The sequence below is a fragment of the Lissotriton helveticus genome, chromosome 6, assembly GCF_964261635.1.
Source record: "Lissotriton helveticus chromosome 6, aLisHel1.1, whole genome shotgun sequence".
Taxonomy (NCBI): domain Eukaryota; kingdom Metazoa; phylum Chordata; class Amphibia; order Caudata; family Salamandridae; genus Lissotriton; species Lissotriton helveticus.
The window spans coordinates 1,829,067,132-1,829,084,333 of NC_136067.1; the positions used below are offsets into that span (position 1 = coordinate 1,829,067,132).

The following is a 17,202-nucleotide window of genomic DNA, read 5'->3' on the forward strand; positions in this document are numbered from 1 at the left end:
ATTTCATACCAAGAGTTAAGGCAGGTTCTGGACCGTATTCGTCTTGTATTTGTTTTAGCACATCTGGTATTACCGAAATGGATGGAACACCGTGCGTTTTTGTGTAGATGGAAGCAAAGACTGTACCCCAAGTGTCACAGTCCTCCACGTGTGGTGCGATTCCCATTGGAAGACAGATAGTCAGAATCCTGTGTTTTTCTAACGGGGTGGTGTCTGGAAACACCGCCTCTATTTGGGTGATTTTTTGTGCCAACCAGAATGGTATTTGTTCCCGTTTAGCTGGTACTTTACCTAGGCAGGATTGTATGTTCAGTGGTGTAATTTTGTTTGTGTTCCCCTGGTGAGGGGTCAGCTGTGGAATTTTAATTGCTGGTTGAATTGTTGAAGTCCGCATTACATATTGGACTAATTGTCTATGCATTTTTATTAATTGTTTTAGCTGTATCAAAAGCTCTGGTGCAGGCATTCTTTCGATGTCTGGATGTGGTGTGTATCCGGCTAGGACCGGCCACGTTGCTCCTGGTCTACCTAAGGGACCGAGCCTGGTGATGTGAATATTATGTTTTAGGGCGCCATTAAATAAGAGCAGGTGCTCTTGAAATTTAAGTGGTACTTCCACCTCCTCGAAAGGAGTGTACTCATTTGGAGGTTCCTCTGTTTTGTAATAGTGGAAGTACTTTGTTACAGCATTTGCTGCTGGAAAATGTATCCATGAATAGTATACCTCTGTCTGCCGATATTCGTGTGCCTCAATTACGAATATGACTGTGCCACCTCTAGGTGTCAGTCCATTTTCTATAAGTTTTAAAGTTATAGATTTTCTTGTGTTGACCGGGATGAGTATTATATCCTGGTCAGCGTCTTGCAGTGCATTATCAGCTGCTGCGAGTTCAGTTGCTATCCTAACTGCCTCTCTTTCATCATCACTGTCTACCATTTTAACGACAGGAAGGTTATTTCTTTTGTTTGCAGATCAGGTTTCTTATGGAAACAAAGATTAGATGCACAATATTTTGGAACAGTGTATCCTTCAACGTTGATTAAACCAAAAACCATACATAGGAGTTCCCTCCTGCGAGGTCTGGCGGATATGACCTTTCGCCCACTCCAGACGTCTTTGGAGTATTATGGGGAAAAGGGGTCTGAGTGAAAAAGCACGACTGAGTTACTCTAAATGTCTTACGTTAGTTTTATCGCCTTATCCAAACGCGTTGGGCGCCATGTAGTGTAGTTCCTATTATCCCAATAGGCTCTGCGCATTGGAATAATACCTTCAGTAGTATAGGCCTAGACCAGACGTTAACTAGGTCTACTACTGTCGATATTAGACTTAAAGTTTTGGGTTTGCCAGCTAGCTCAGAGTTCACTAGAAACTTTCTCGAATAGGCAAGGAGAAGTTGAACCTCCCTGGATAGACAAGAAGGGATTTAGTTTCTGACAACCATAGAACATGACAACTTTGCTCTCCCCTAATCAAGAGTGTATCTCTAGAGTCGTGTGAAAACAAAAGACGACTTATTTTACTCAGTCAGTACGTGCATTCTTAGTCTCACCAGATTGTAGAGAAAAGGAAGAGACGGGCGTGTTCAATAAAAGATGTTATTTATTGATCAGTCTCTTTTCTCATACAAGAGAAATGGATCGATATTATTGCAATACTTATGGTTAAGTAAAGTGCATACAATAAAAGCAGAAGTATAAAATAATACTGTAAAAACATTGATATGGTTTCTAAGCCATATGATGGTTTAAAATGGATAAAATATATACATACACATATACATTTGACTAATCGTACTCAACTGGTGTTTCTAACTACGCCTACCCCGTGTACCTGACCTAAGCCTAATACGTGGGCGGGAATAGAAAGTTACAGTTTAAGTTAAGTTTGTTTTGCCAAGTGACTGACTAAAGAATTCTCTGCAAGGGGTTATTCAGTTCTGTACCTGGAATCTAGGATGAATGAGGGATGGTATCTCTCGTCTCTGGTCTCGATATTCCAGGCTGCCTGCGAGGGCTACCCGGAAGCGCCGGAGCTGGATTTCTCGGCAGGAGAAAGCAGCGTCTCGTTCTCAGCGCGTCAGGAAGGCGGGGCTGCGCCAGCGGGGTCTGCTCTGCTCTGGGCTTCGGCAAGTCTGGCTGCTCCAATCTCGTCACCACCGCGTGTGTTTGCATAGGGCAATATCGGTAATATTTATACCTTTAAGGTGCCGAGATTGACGTAAGGATGGACATAGATACGTCAATAAGGATGTCATACGACTTGGTCGTTAGCACATTCTTTTGCTGAAGTTCTCGATGAAATCAAAACAATGGCCGCAGGGTTTTTCCCAGGTTGTCATAGGTTTGATTTGTTTTGGAAACTCCGTATGCCTTATCAGGGGCTGGAGGAATATCGCTTGTCTAATTAGATGGCAAGCGTTATGACCTAATCAGATAACACGTTCCTGTGCCGTAGTGTGGCTTAATCAGATAACGGTTCCTGCATCATGGGGGTTTTCTGTCTCATGGGATGGCTGCTAGTTAACTTGTTAACCAGAATAGGGTCAGGAATAGGGGGATCGATACAGAACCTATAGGAATACATCACAGTGTCATTTTGAAATAAAAGGACTCAGGATTAGACTGATTGAAGTCAGTAAAATAGGTGTACTTTTTCAAAAAAGTACTCGAACTGCCATGTTTAGGGGCTGGGCAATGTTCCCATTGTGTATAATTTATAGTATTCCTTTTAGATGCTGTTTTATGTAAGAAGTGATTGCCAAAATGTTGAAAGCAAAACAAATCACCATAATTAGCAGATTCTAAGTACAAATCTTCTGCATCAAAGGCAGCATAGTATTTCAAATCAGAAAACAAAGACTCTACGGCCTGCACATCCCAATCATCAGAACGTATGTTTTGTTACACTACATCCCCCATGTTAACTCTAAGCACATTGGGGACATTAACAACCTCGGTAGGGCCATGAATTTGAAACCTAACGGCATCCCACACTATCCCATCAAGGACAGGCCAAGCAGTGATGTTAACAAATGTCAAGTCTCTTTTCAATCTGTGTGCAGAATGCGATGAGGAAAGGGGGGCCAAAGTTCCATTTAGATGTCGAATGCATGTTCTTTCTTCGACATAGTGTCCATTCATAAGTCGGAAAAAATAAAACACAAACCCAATTGACATAAAAAGGTAAATTGAAAAAAGCACCAGCCAAATATATGCCCAAGGCGGAATCAAAAAATGTTTTTTAAACAAGCTGGCATAAACTGCAAAACGTGAGGGTTTCTTCGAGGCATTGGAAACAGTGTCAAATGATAATCTGGATTCTGTGGCCAAAGGGGCTTGCAGGTCAGACATGGACAAGTCATTGGGGTAAGTATAGTCTATTTCAGCAAGGTCTGTACTGGGCAAAGTACTTAATAAAGGACTGGAAATAGCAGGCAACTCGATTGCCACTTCAGTTTCATGATTAGAAGCAGTGGGCAAAACTGAATTTCTCACAATGGAAGGACAGGAAACAGCCGGTGTCATGCTAAGAAGAATCGGCCACTCTGTGTATCTTGACATTGTCAATTGAGATAAACCTGTTTTCCTTACGACCAGGAAGTGGTGGTAAAATGACTGTTCTTGTGCCCTTCACTCCAAGCACTGGAACCGGAGCTCGATAGGAAGGACCAAATTCTTTCTTGTTGTCGATCTTCTCACGAACCAGTTCTCCAACTTGGGGTAGCCAGCCGACTACCGGGATCTGCAACGCAGCATCAGATGTGGAGGGCAAGTGTTCCTTTGCAAGACTGTCTCTGGTCTTTTGTAGATCCTGTAAAACAGCACAATGTTCATCTACGTCAAAGGTTGTGGCGCGAGCCACGCAGTCTAGACCGTCAAGGTCAGGGACGTACATCTTGATGCCAAAGAGCATTTCGTATGGGGTCCGCCCACCCAGAGACCTTCTAGGGACATTATTAAGAGCACGCTGCACGCCATTGAGGTGGGTCAGCCAGTTTCTGCCAGTGCCTATAACTCGAGCTGTCAAAGATTGCTTTAAATCATGGTTCATTCGCTCCACTACACTATTACCCTCAGGTCTGTAGGGAGACGAAAACTTGACTTGGACCCCCATCGAAGTCATGGCATCCTTATACGCCTTAGAGGCGAAAGCTGACCCTAATCCGAATGGAAGGTACCACAGGCAAAAATGCCTACAAAGATGCGCAAATCTCTAATGACAGTCCGTGAATCAGCGCTGCGATGGGGCTAGACCCACACAAAGCGTGTGCATGAATCAACTGCTACTAAGATGTGCTTATACGCAGTATCAGAGGAAAAAGGACCGCAGTGATCTAAATAAACACAACCTAGTGGTTTATTAGAAATGTACAACTGTGTCTGTGGCGGACGCGCAGCAGTCGAAGGTTTAATCTGCTGACAAATGTCACAAAGAAGGACATAATCACGCGTCTGTTTGTACAGTCCCCGCCACCAGAAACGTTGTTGCAATTGAGTTACAGTGGCCGAGACGCCAGCATGCGCAGACGCCACACCTTCATGAGCCGCTGCAATCAAGTCAGCCCTGCGATCCGAGTTGGGAATCAAACGTTCCCCAACATCAGGAATTTTCACAAAAGGAACCTTTTCGGGACTTAAGTGGTATGTGTACTTCGAAGGGAACCCCATAGGATGTGTGCCTCCCTTCTCAGTGGCAGCAACAGCCGCCAAGATGTCACTATCAATCTTAGTTTTGGACAGAGTAACTGCTGCAACCAAGTATGTAGACACCGCTGATTTTGCTGCTTCATCAGCAAGCGAGTTACCAACAGCGTGGACTCCAACACGCTGGTGGCCAAGAGTATGAATTACAAAAACGAGCGGCCACTTAGCCTTAAGCTCCGCCACTCGAACCCAGATCATCTTATGTTTTATTGTGCTACCCTTGGAATCACGAAAGTCATTCTGAATCCAAAAGAACAAGTTTTCATTGTAAGACTGGACACAGTAGAAAGAATCACTTACAATAAGAGTAGTAACACTAGGATCTGCGTACTCCAACGCTAGTAAGAGAGCACGAAGCTCTGCCAATTGTGCGGTACAATCTCCCAGTGGCAACGTGTGCACTTCCCTGGAGATGAACTCATTGTTCAACATAGCACCGACCACAAAGGCGCAAGCGGAAATGTAGGCATGTTTAGAGCCATGCGCAACCTGCGCCGAACCATCAGTGTAAATGATACAATGGAAGTCCTCCAAAGGTCGCATAGCTAGAGGAGCAGGATGCACAAACTCATACTGCAAGTACTCTTGCGACCGCAACGAGGCATCAAAAATAAACGTGACATCCGTGGACGTCAAGGACGCAGCCCACTGAATCCACCGAGGGTGTAAAGCTTTTGAATTCGGTACACTGGCTTTCGTGACTGCCTCCAAGTGAGGACAGGGTGTTACAACCAACATGCGTTTCCCCTGTGACAGAGCCCGTTCTTTAAGAATGGCCATCTGCACAGCTGTTAAAACCTTTTCCACAGTGGGAAACCGCATCTCAGCTGAAGTGTACAAGTGTGACTTGTAAGCAATAGGTACTGTGTCTCCTTCATTAAAAGTGAGGTACGTGAAACCCACTGTCCCCGGTATTATTCTTATCACCAGGTTGGTATGGTTATCACGAGTCAGTAAGAACTTAGAAGCGAGCAGATCAGCCTGCAAGGACTGCAAGATGGCTGAGTGCTCAGGCAGCCAGCATGATTTGGAAAAATTTGGTTGTATCAAAGCATACAAAGGCTTGATACGCTGGGCATACTCCGGGATGTATGTCCTCCCGAAATTCAGAAAACCCAGTAAAGACTGTAATTTGTTCAGTGTTGTAGGAGCGGGCAACTGTGCGCATTTCTCCAAGAAGTGAGGTGCCAAACCTCTACCTTCATTGTTGATCTCATAGTCCAGGAACAACACTGTGTACTCGGCAATGTGCGATTTTGCAAAGTTAAATTTGTAACCCATGTCTGTAAAGTTACAAATGATTGAATTTACACGACACAGATGCTCCCAAATTTCGTCGTCTGTGAGATATATGTCATCCACATACGAACAAGCATCTGGGTCGATACTCTCCAAAAGAGAGACTATGCGAGCGGTAAACATACCGGGACTATTCTTATAGCCCATTGGGAGACGCCGGAATTGTTTTTGGACCCCAGCGCATGTAAAACTGGTCCATTGGGAGCTAAAGCTGTCCAATCTGTGGGCATAGAAACCGTTGGATATGTCAAGCGTTGTTTTAAAACGCTTACGCACTAGACCATCCACTAGGGCAGAGCTGTGAGTATTCTGTGCTGCGCAGTTACGGCAATGCGAGTTCAAATGCCGGTAATCCAATACCAAACGATATGATCCGTCAGGCTTGGTCAGAGTAAAAAGAGGATTATTCATCGGTGACACACACGTTTCAATAACTCCCTGATATTCCAATTGTTCAAGGATTTCCGCGACTGAAGCTTTGGCTTCACGCCGAATCGGATATTGAGGTTGAGGCTGCAGCTGAGACCGCAACGGAATTTCGTGGCAAGGGGATAATTTGTCCCAACCACATTGGTTACGGTACAGAGCCGGTGCGAGAGCCCGAGCCCACTCTTCTGCAAAATGCTGCGCATGCTCTTTCGAGACAGTGTTCGCGAAACTGGGGAGGATCACCTCCTCCCCTCGCGGCGCCGCGAGCACAAAAGGTGGGGGCCAGTCAGCCTCCGAAAGCAAAATATCATACGTAGAAGAAGATTTTCCCAAAATACCCCTTTGATGGTACGCTGTATGTCACCTTCTATTAACAGGACAATTTCATAAAGTCTATCAGGGGGAGCAAGCCTCGTATCGGCTGTTTCTATTACAACGTAGACATCAGTCGCTGTCACCCTCAGTAGTGGACGCAGCGCCTCTCTCACTATGGTAATCTCCGCCGCGCTGTCCAGCAAGGTCAGAGCCCACGTCGGATTCCGAAGCCGCGTTCTCACTATCTGTGGCATATCGATGCGCTGTTAAGGCCGCGACTTTCTTTTTCGCAAACTGCGGTCCCTTTGGCGTAGAATCCTCCTGCTTCGCTGTGCCGTCTGTCTGGCGGGACTGGCCACGTCCTTGTTGGCCACCACGTCCCCTACCGCCTCCTCCTCCACCGGTCTTCGGGGCCGATGAGTCCTGAAAGGAACGAGGAGAGCGTTGATCAGAAACCTGAAATCGATCAGGTGATTTAATCATCGCGCGATCGCGCAAATCATAAACTCTCTCTGTCGGCGCAGGAATTTGTGGCGCAGGATAAGAATCCTGAGTCTGCTGTTGTTGCTTCCCCTGTTTCTGTTTTTTAGGCCAATTCATTTTATTGGACTTGGGCTGGACATCTGCTGTAGCAGACTGCCCCTGTGGTTGTTTTTTCTCCTTGATAGGAAAATATTTCAGACCTTTACATGTGCGACCTATAGTTTTATATGCGGCCACAACAATCTTCGCTAACTGTCGGGGTTTTTTGGCATCGGGTAGAGCAGCCAAAGCATTCGACACCTGATAGTTCACCGCATCTCCCTTTATATTGGAGAGGATGAGATCGCTAACAATCTCAAAAGAACCACACAGGCGCATACCCAATTCAACCGCTGCTTCCGGTCCGTGATCATCCTGAACACGTTTAACGATTGTAGGCAGTACGGACATAGACGGGGTGCCGAAACACCTCGTATAAACGGCCGCAAAAGTTTTCCCCCAACTTTCACAGTCAACGAGTTCAGGAGTTAAATCCTTAGGCAAAGTAATCGTCAACATTCTATGTTTATCAGCAGGAGTAGAATTCGGAAACACAGCCTCCAGTTGGTCAAATTTCTCGGCAAGCCAGAAATCATCGGGTCGCTTACCAAAAACCGAATTGACCATAACCGGATTGAGTCTTAAACCGCCATGTTCCGTTTGAACGGCCGGACCTCCTGGGGGACCACCCGGGCGATGACGACCTATGTATTGCACTAATGCACGAATCACGGCAATCGAGACAACATGTAGTCTGCGAATATCCGCTAAGGGACAAGCGCCGTGATTCGGGTGCGGGGTGAATCCACCCAATGCAGGCCAATTTGTGCCTGGAATGGACAATGGACCCAACCTCGCAGCGGACAAAGGGTGGGGTAGGGCGCCATCAAACCAAACGCGATGCTGCCAATGATCAATAGGTATTTCCAGTGCCTTGTACGGTGTATATTCAGCCGGTACAGGTGAGGGTGTGTAGGTGTGGAACACACCAGAATTTGCGTCCACTCCCGGAAACGTTACCCACGAATAAAACAGTTCGAAAGGGTACACCGGATCTGCACACACCACCAAAATCACAGCCAAGCCATCTAACGGGACTTGGTAAGCCTGTAAATGGTTGCGCACCGCAATGCGACTATGCTGCGGGATGGCCACAGCCTGCGCCATGATTGCACCGGAATAACTGAAAAAACAAAGGAAACTTTGTAGCACAACTGGGTAGTAATTCAAAGAAACCGTTTTAGATAGAATCAAGCTTGAAAAGACCTATTTAAAAAAATAGGTAGGTTTCACCGACACCACCGTTTTCCGGAAACGACAGTGAAGGGGTTAAGGTTTGAACGATATACTACTCGAGTGTCATGATATAAGTCCACCAACGTATGGGCGCCATGTAGCAGGGTTTCTGTTCTCCCACAGAACTGTGCACAGAGGATTGGAACCTCAGCGAATTAGGGTGACCCAAAACTCACCTTAGTACCCAACAAACCCCTTACCGAGCTAGCTAGTGTCTCATTGGTCATAACAAACTCCCAATGTTTAGACAAACCAGAACATGAGCCTACAATACCTCAGGTTACGTGGAACACATGAGCACTCTTTCGTTATACAATAATTTCAAACCAGAACGTGGAGTAAATGAGGACACATGCACATTTGAAATATTTATTTACTAATGCCGTCTTCTCAGGCGCAGTATCTTAGATAATACAAGGAAACATATTATCAGAAGCAAAGTTATCAGCATAGTTACTAGACCATAGAAAGCAAATGGTGACAGCATGTTAACATGCTGTAATGAATAAGGGTTAACAACACTTATTTCTCACCCTCCCTAACACACATATTATATTAATAGCTAAGAAGGTCTCTTTGGGTTTTAGCAGGGCGGGCCCATACCTCAGGATCCTAGAATGAAGAGATCACATCAGCATACACCAGCTCTCTCTGCATGCGAACAGCATCAAGTGTGTGTTTGTGCTTCAAGCAAAGCAATATAAAACCCGCCTAAAGCCCAAAGTTGGCAGAAGCTGCACTTATGTTATGTCTATGAACGCGTGAAGATCAGACCTCATAACAATTCTGTATCGTGTTATTCCTGAAGCTTCAGCACTCTCTGTACAGACATAGTTTATTAAGCAAAGCTGATATCAGAGTAATAACATATTATTCTCATGTAAACCACAACGAACTACTAGGTTGAAAGCTAAATCAACAATTAAGTGTCGTGTGCAGAAGCAGCAAAAGGAAAAAATGGCCTTTAAACATGTAATGAGCCTATGCTAACTTAACGCATTATAAAGATATACAGTAGCTATATGACACAACCTACCCCTGAACCCTAAAAATATCTCTGTATCCCAAAACCCAAACCTACCCCTGAACCCTAAAATACCCCTGTACCCCAAAACCCAAACCTACCCCTGAACCCTAAAATACCCCTATACCCCAAATCCCAAACCTACCCCTGAACACTAAAATACCCCTGTACCCAAAAACCCAAACCTATCCCTCAACCCTAAAAATACCCCTGTACCCCAAAACCCAAACATACCCCTGTATCCTAAAATACCCCTGTACCCCAAAACCCAAACCTACCCCTGAAGCCTAAAATATCCCTGTACCCCAAAACCCAAACCTACCCTTGAACCCTAAAAATACCCCTGTACCCCAAAACCCAAACCTACCCCTGAACCCTAAAATACCCCTGTACCCCAAAACCCAAACATACCTCTGAACCCTAAAATACCCCTATATCCCAAAACCCAAACCTACCCCTGAACCCTAAAATACCCCTGTACCCCAAAACCCAAACCTATCCCTCAACCCTAAAAATACCCCTGTACCCCAAAACCCAAACCTACCCCTGAACCCTAAAACCCTGCACCCAAAAAACCCAAACCTACCCCAGAACCCTAAAATACCCCTTTACCCCAAAACCCAAACCTACCCCTGAACCCTAAAATACCCCTGTACCCAAAAACCCATACCTACCCCTGAACCCTAAAATACCCCTGTACCCCATAAACCAAAACCCACCCTGAACCCTAATGAAACCCCCTACATCCCAAAACCTAAACCTACCCCTTAACCCAAAAAATACCCAAGCACCCCAAAACCAACCCTATAATCCAAACCCACCCTTAAAATACCCCTGAACCCCTAAAACATATACCCTGAACCCCTAAAACATATACCCCAACGCCTCCAAACTAAAACCATATACTTACCTTAAACTTAACTATTAAAAACATATACTTTTACCCTTCATGCATTTACAACGAATTTCGTTGTAAAAGCATGCGTGATAAAAGCATATTAGATATAATGGTATGCGTTTTAAAAGTATTGCGGAGTAATGGTACTATCGTTGTGTTGGTATGCGGAGTGAAGGTATGCGGAATGAAAGTTTCGTTGTAAAGGTGTTTTACCCACTCAAGTACCTTTAAAAATAAACTTTTTGCCAGTCCTAAACCTTCCTATTTAATACTTATAAGTCACACCTAAGGTAGGCCCTAAAATGAGGGTGCAGGGTATTTAAAAGGTAGGACATGTGGGTTTTTGTTTTACTTGTCCTGGAAGTGAAAAACTCTTGAGGTCATGTTCACTACTGTAATGGCTATTTCTACCATTGGCTAACACAACATTACATTATTACAGATTATAAGTACTAACTGTGTGTTAGGAGCTTACAGAAGTTTTGTATTTAGACTCAAATGAATTGTAATAAAACATCCTCTTGAATGGTAACGTTGGATTTTAAGTCACAATCCTAAGAATGTCACTTTTGGAAAGCTTAAAAAATTATGGGGAGTTAGACCCACGGGACAAGGGATAGGCAGGGCCGTTAAATTTTGAAGCAATCAGGGGTAGGCCTAAACCTCGAATTTTTGAAGCATAAACAATTTTTAGCTTAAAGGATTAACATTTCTTTCTTGTATTAATCCTGGTACATTTATTTATACCTTTCACTTAATATTTTGTTTTTTCAATTCTTAAACATTAAACACATGGAAAATGAAAACATTGTGGCTTCATAGTTACATAGAAAAAACATTTCATAAAAAACTTTTCACATATATATATAAGACAAATCGTGCTTTACAAAACAGTGTTAATAAAGTCAATCATGCTTTACAAAACAGTGTCACAAAAACTGTTCATCTCCAAATTGTGAATAAACAATAATCTAATTGAACTATATAAACAACAACTTCTAATTGTTGCCCTAATTCTATGCAGTGGAATGAAACCACCATTCCTCATTCCTAAACGTTTTAAGAGATGTAATCCTCAACATTTTAAGAGATGTGCCTTCCTCAACGTTTTAAGGGATGTGCCTTCCTCAACGTTTTAAGGGATATGCCGTTGCGTTTTGAGTCCTGGTATTCCTTAACAGGACTCTCATCAGGGCTTTTATTCTTTTATTCTGCAAAGAAGTTGTGACATAAAAACACTTTTAGAATCTCCCTATATATTTATTTTGCCACTATATACTCTTCGCTATATATTTTTGTACCTTAATCGTGAGGTTTCTGATTCATGAGGTATCACTGTTTCTTACTCCTGTGGGCCAATAGATTAAGACGGTTCTCTCTTGTAATATGTGATTTTTCTAGAAAGGTTAAACAAGTTTTAGCTCTAGTCATAAAACAGAATTGAATCGCAGCCGCGATTCTTAATCAAAACATCGTACTTCGTTATTTTCTTTGTAGAGCTGCCCGATATTCTGTCGCTTGTCTTGTTCCTGTGGAAAACATATTTATTTGCTATTTATTTTGGAGCGCGCTTAGTTGTACTTTTTTGATGTGAGAAAGAAAAGAACAGTGAAGTACCTGGTTTAAACAAGCTTGTGCCCGTCTTTCTTACTTTGTCTATCTGTGACTGCAGGCGCTTTGTTTCTATGGAAACACATGATTTAGTTTAACCGTGGAGTTTGCAACATTGTTTCACTTTGACGCAACATTGTATCACGTCACTACCTTTCGTCTCAGTTAAAGCAGAAAGTCGCCGCTTTTCATTTTCCGCATGGGCCTCTCACGCTCGCATTTTCCTACAAAGAGGTATGCAAATTAGTTTACATATCACTAGTAGTACATAGCAATATGAGATAAACTTGAGAAGTTTTAAAGTTAGGTACTCACTAGTCTTTCCCATCTGACTCGCAGTGACAACAAATCCTTCGGTTGTGGCAGCCATTTTGCGCTTTCCGCATACTAAATGGAAGTTAGGTGGTGTTTCCAGCCATATTGACAAATCATGGTTCACATTCTTTTTGCAATTGCTAGGATGCATTCTGGGATTCGCAGTCTCATATTTTATTGAGTTCACTCATACTGTTCAAATCAGAAGCTATACTGTTGAATTTCATTATTAAGTATGCTTCTTTCTGTAAAAGTGCACTTTCTAAATCAATTTGTCTTTTGGCCACATTTATTGTAGCAAGAATGGTCCATTGAAAATTATTTTCAGTCTGGGACTTTTCAAGTAAATGCTCAACCATAGGCGCAGTCAATACCTTCTTTTAATTTGCGACCTATGTTGAGTAGTTCTAGTGTTTGCCTGTTGGGATGTTTTGTCAATGTAGATTTTTGGGCAGGGACATAATATGGCATAAAATCACATTTTTAGTTTTGCAATTAGAAAAGTCAGTATGTTTCCACTTTACCCCATTGTGATTAAACTCAGTCCCTTGAATAGTACTGTTGCATACCAAGCAAATTCCACATTTATGATGGCCCAATATTGGTTTCATATTCCATTTTGATAGTAGATCACTTTTTGGTTTCGGTAATGAGATGTCTGCACGTATTAGCTGCTGCCCAATGCTTTCGTTCTTTTTCATTGCAAACATACGCTTAGGAAAAGGACAGTCCAAATTTTCAAGAAGGTGCCAATTTTTAAGTATTATTTGTCTGAATTTGTTCGTATCAGGTCCAAAAGTGGTAACACAAACCAATTTATCAAGTTCTTTCTTCTCTTTAATCTGTAAAAGGCTTTCACAAGGTGTAAATCTTGCTCTTTTTCAAGAGTGCTTTAGTAATTTTTTAGGGTAACCTCTTTTTCCCATCTCCTTACAAAAGGTCCCTGCATGTCCTTCAAAGTCTACGACATCTGTGCGGTTCCTCCTAATCCTTAATAACTGCCCATATGGGAGATTTTCTTTTAAAATCTTAAATGAAGGTACAAAAATATATAGTGAAGAGTATATAGTGGCAAAATAAATATATAGGGAGATTCTAAAAGTGTTCTTATGTCACAACTTCTTTACAGAATAAAAGAATAAAAGCCCTGATGAGAGTCCTGTTAAGGAATACCAGGACTCAAAACGCGTCGGCATATCCCTTAAAACGTTGAGGAAGGCACATCTCTTAAAATGTTGAGGAATACATCTCTTAAAACGTTGAGGAATGGTGGTTTAATTCCACTGCATAGAATTAGGGCAACAAATTAGGAGTTGTTGTTTATATAGTTTAATTAGATTATTGTTTATTCACAATTTGGAGTTGAACAGTTTTTGTGACACTGTTTTGTAAAGCATGATTGACTTTATTAACACTGTTTTGTAAAGCACGATTTATCTTATATATATGTGAAAAGTTTTTTATGAAATGTTTTTTCCATATAACTATGAAGCGACAATGTTTTTATTTTCCATGTGTTTAATGTTTGGGAATTGAAAAAACAAAATATTAAGTGAAAGGTATAAATAAATGTACCAAGATTAATAATAGAAAAAAATGTTAATCCTTTAAGCTAAAAATTGTTTATGCTTGAAAAATTCGAGGTATAGGACTTCTTTTAGAAAGCTGACATTTTCTGTCACTAACCATTTGTACCTTCTGTCAGTGTCCTGGATCACATAACTGTGAATGGCTCTGCTGTTGGGATTTGTGTTTTCCTCCCAGACAGTGACACAAAAAGGACTAGGTGTGGGCAGCATTGACCGTACTGGTAGGATGGGTGGGGGTTGAGCTTTGCCCTGCCCCAATTACGCTTCTAGGGCTTGCCTCCAGCACACACAAATGAACCTGAGACTAGGCTTTTGTCAGACCAGACGGTTTGCAGCCTTGTCAGGGGAAGGGAAGACATTTCCAGAAACTGATGTCAGGTAGGTCCTGATGTCCCTCTCACACACAAAGGCTGGCACCAGATATAAATATTTGACCCACTGAACCTCTCTTCAGTATACTCCTGGACCTGTTGAAGAATTCAGAATGACTGCCCTGCTGCCAGAAGGACTATCTTGCTGCTTGAAGGAGAACTGAACGAGGTCATTGAACCCAGGATCACCAGAGTAACTCCAAGGGCTGGTTGGCTGGCCTCCTGTGTGCACTAAAGGGACATTACAAGCTACCGAGTCCTTGAAAGCTGCTGCTGGGGTGAATCCTAACCTTCCCAAGTGGTACCCCCACCAGTTCCTGAATCCTTGAAAGTGGTGTTGGTGGTAATCCTCCTACCAAACGTAAAAACCTGGGACTTCAGAAGTGTTTCAAAAGGGGATGATGGACGGAGCGTTTGAACAAATCAAACACTCACCCCCAGTCAACTGATCTGGGTTTAATCCATCACCATTCTTTAGTTCACTCAGCCACCCCAGTTCAGACATGGCTATATGCAAATCAGTCTGACCCTGTGCCTCATGGGAACAGTCCAGCCCGAACTGCCAAGCCATGTCTTCCCTGGACCGGAAACAAGCATCCTGGGACCGGTTTCGGATTCATAATCCTCATCAGCCAGGCTATCTTGAATCCAATGGCCAAGTGAACAAGGGACTCACGTCAGAAGTGTTTCACTGATAACTGCCTGGAGAACCAAAAAAAAGATCGGGACCTCCCTGATAGCTGCAGCTCTGGTCAGCCTGGCAGCACAGTAGATGCTGTTATGTTTTTTCTCCTTAATAGCAAATTCTCTTCAGCGGGACCTCTTGGTGAAGGTATCTGTCCTCGTGAAACCCTCTGCCTACAGCCTGCAGCCTCATCCCACTATGTGATCCTGAGCTCCAGAAAAACTTCAGTCTGAAGGTAGAATTTTTTTCCGGGCTTGACAATGACTAACCCCCATCAATGATGATGACCTCCTTGGCCTGGAAATGCAAGTTTTCACTCTCTGAGCTTTTTCCTGCCATAATCAATGGCTTCACAGAGACTTTGTTCCGCGGCTCCTCAGTATCGATGAATCATCCTCAGACACAGGCTGCTGCCTTGCTCCCCTGAACTCTACCTTCAAGCACTTGTTTCTAACTTCCAAGCACAGATAAGGCGGGCCCAACACATCCTTTGTGCCCAACCTGCGCTCCATTGGGGTTGACCATAACTTTTGACTTTGACCTTATCTCACAGATCCTTGCAGTTGGTTTGCTCTTTGATCTTTTAGGCACTATGTTTCACACACAAAAATAATTCTAGTGTCATATTTTCAACTTATTCCTATTTGTATCATGCTTCAATGCTTCACACTTTGCCTTTAAGTTAAGTTAAGCTTCAGTTTATTCCTGTTTGTGTGCTGTATAAATACTTTACGCCTTGCCTCTACATTAAGCTTGACTGCTTTTGTGCCAAGCTACTAGAGGGTTAAGAACTGGTTCATTTAGTGACTTTGGTGGTTCACCCTGGAAAAGACTATGGTTGATAATTGAGTAGGGCTTTCACCCCCTCAGCCAATATCCCAGTTTCTTACATCTTTAGATTAAAATGCGATCATTTTCAATCTCCTGGAACCAAGGTTCTAGTTTCAGTAACTAGGTATCTTAGTTGCCGAGAACTCTTCCTCTATGGATCTAAGATGGCTGCCACCATTTCAGTTAGTCTGAGAGTCACTCAGCACTCTGGAACATGTAGTTGGTCTTGGCTCTACTTATGTGTTTTTTGTGCAGGGCAGGCGTCTCAGCGATCAAGCCTCACCCCCAGTAACACCTTCATTGTGCCTATTCTACTCAACTCCTCGGCATTGGAAGACTAAAACACGTTGAAGATTGTATCTCCGACCCTGCCATCCATACACAGGTGAGCACAGAACATTGCTCATGACTAGTTTTTGGGTGTTTGCCTCCTTTGCAAGGTATTCCCCCATATCCGCAAACATGAATGTTTACGGGCATTTGCCTTCTTTGTAATGCATTCCCCGATGCATACACCACAGCCTACCAATAAGAGCTAATTTGCCTATTTATGATAATCTACCATCCAGGTAGAATATTACCTGTTGTGAGTAAATTAAATTGCAGGCGTAGATTCAAATTTTGGGAATATAAAATAACGGTCATATACTAAGACATGTATGCACCTACATCGAACTTAGATGTGCAAATGTCTTTGTGTAACAGGTCCAGCTTAACTGTTACATAATATAATCAGCTCCTTAGCAAGCTGGAATCTTATCCAAGGAAATCAATTTTACCTTTGTGACGTTAGACCAGAAGGTCTTTGATACTGTTCAGCAGGGGTTGGCGGTAGGGCCTGGCTAGCAGTCAGGCTCTGCACTCAAACTCCCATGTGGTCAGCCACCACAGTGCGTGGCCTTCAGCTGTGTGTAGCTGGGATTGACCACAGGTGTAGACTTGTGGCTTTACCCTTAACTAAATCATCATTCATCCCCACTGTAAAGACCTTAAGCCATGCATAGCAGAATTTGGATTACATAGTTGTTTTGTGATTATTTAGAGAATGCTTGCTTTTATGGTCAGGGACCCAGTGGTGAAAATAGATTTTCACAGAGGGGTATTCTTTGAATAGAAATATTTAACTGCTTAGGTGGCAGAATATACAGTGACCTTGGGAATGCCACAGGGGTAAATGAAGTAGAAAAACATCAGAGTCTATGGTAGTTTCTGCTTAAGGACATAAGCAGCAGTAGTAGTGCTACAACAAACCCACTCAAATGTCAGTGAACATTTATATTTGCTGAGAAGATGGGGATCTCTCCCTTCAT

General features: G+C 43.0%; 1 long non-coding RNA gene across 1 annotated transcript; it reads right to left on the reverse strand.

Moving 5' to 3' along the window:
- Positions 1 to 11,726: 11,726 nt before the first annotated feature.
- LOC144761914 (uncharacterized) lies at positions 11,727 to 12,325 on the reverse strand. The gene is made up of 3 exons (XR_013595945.1): positions 12,255 to 12,325; positions 12,108 to 12,173; positions 11,727 to 12,019 (listed from the first exon to the last, which is right to left on the reverse strand). It is a non-coding gene; the product is annotated as an uncharacterized LOC144761914 (long non-coding RNA).
- Positions 12,326 to 17,202: the final 4,877 nt, after the last annotated feature.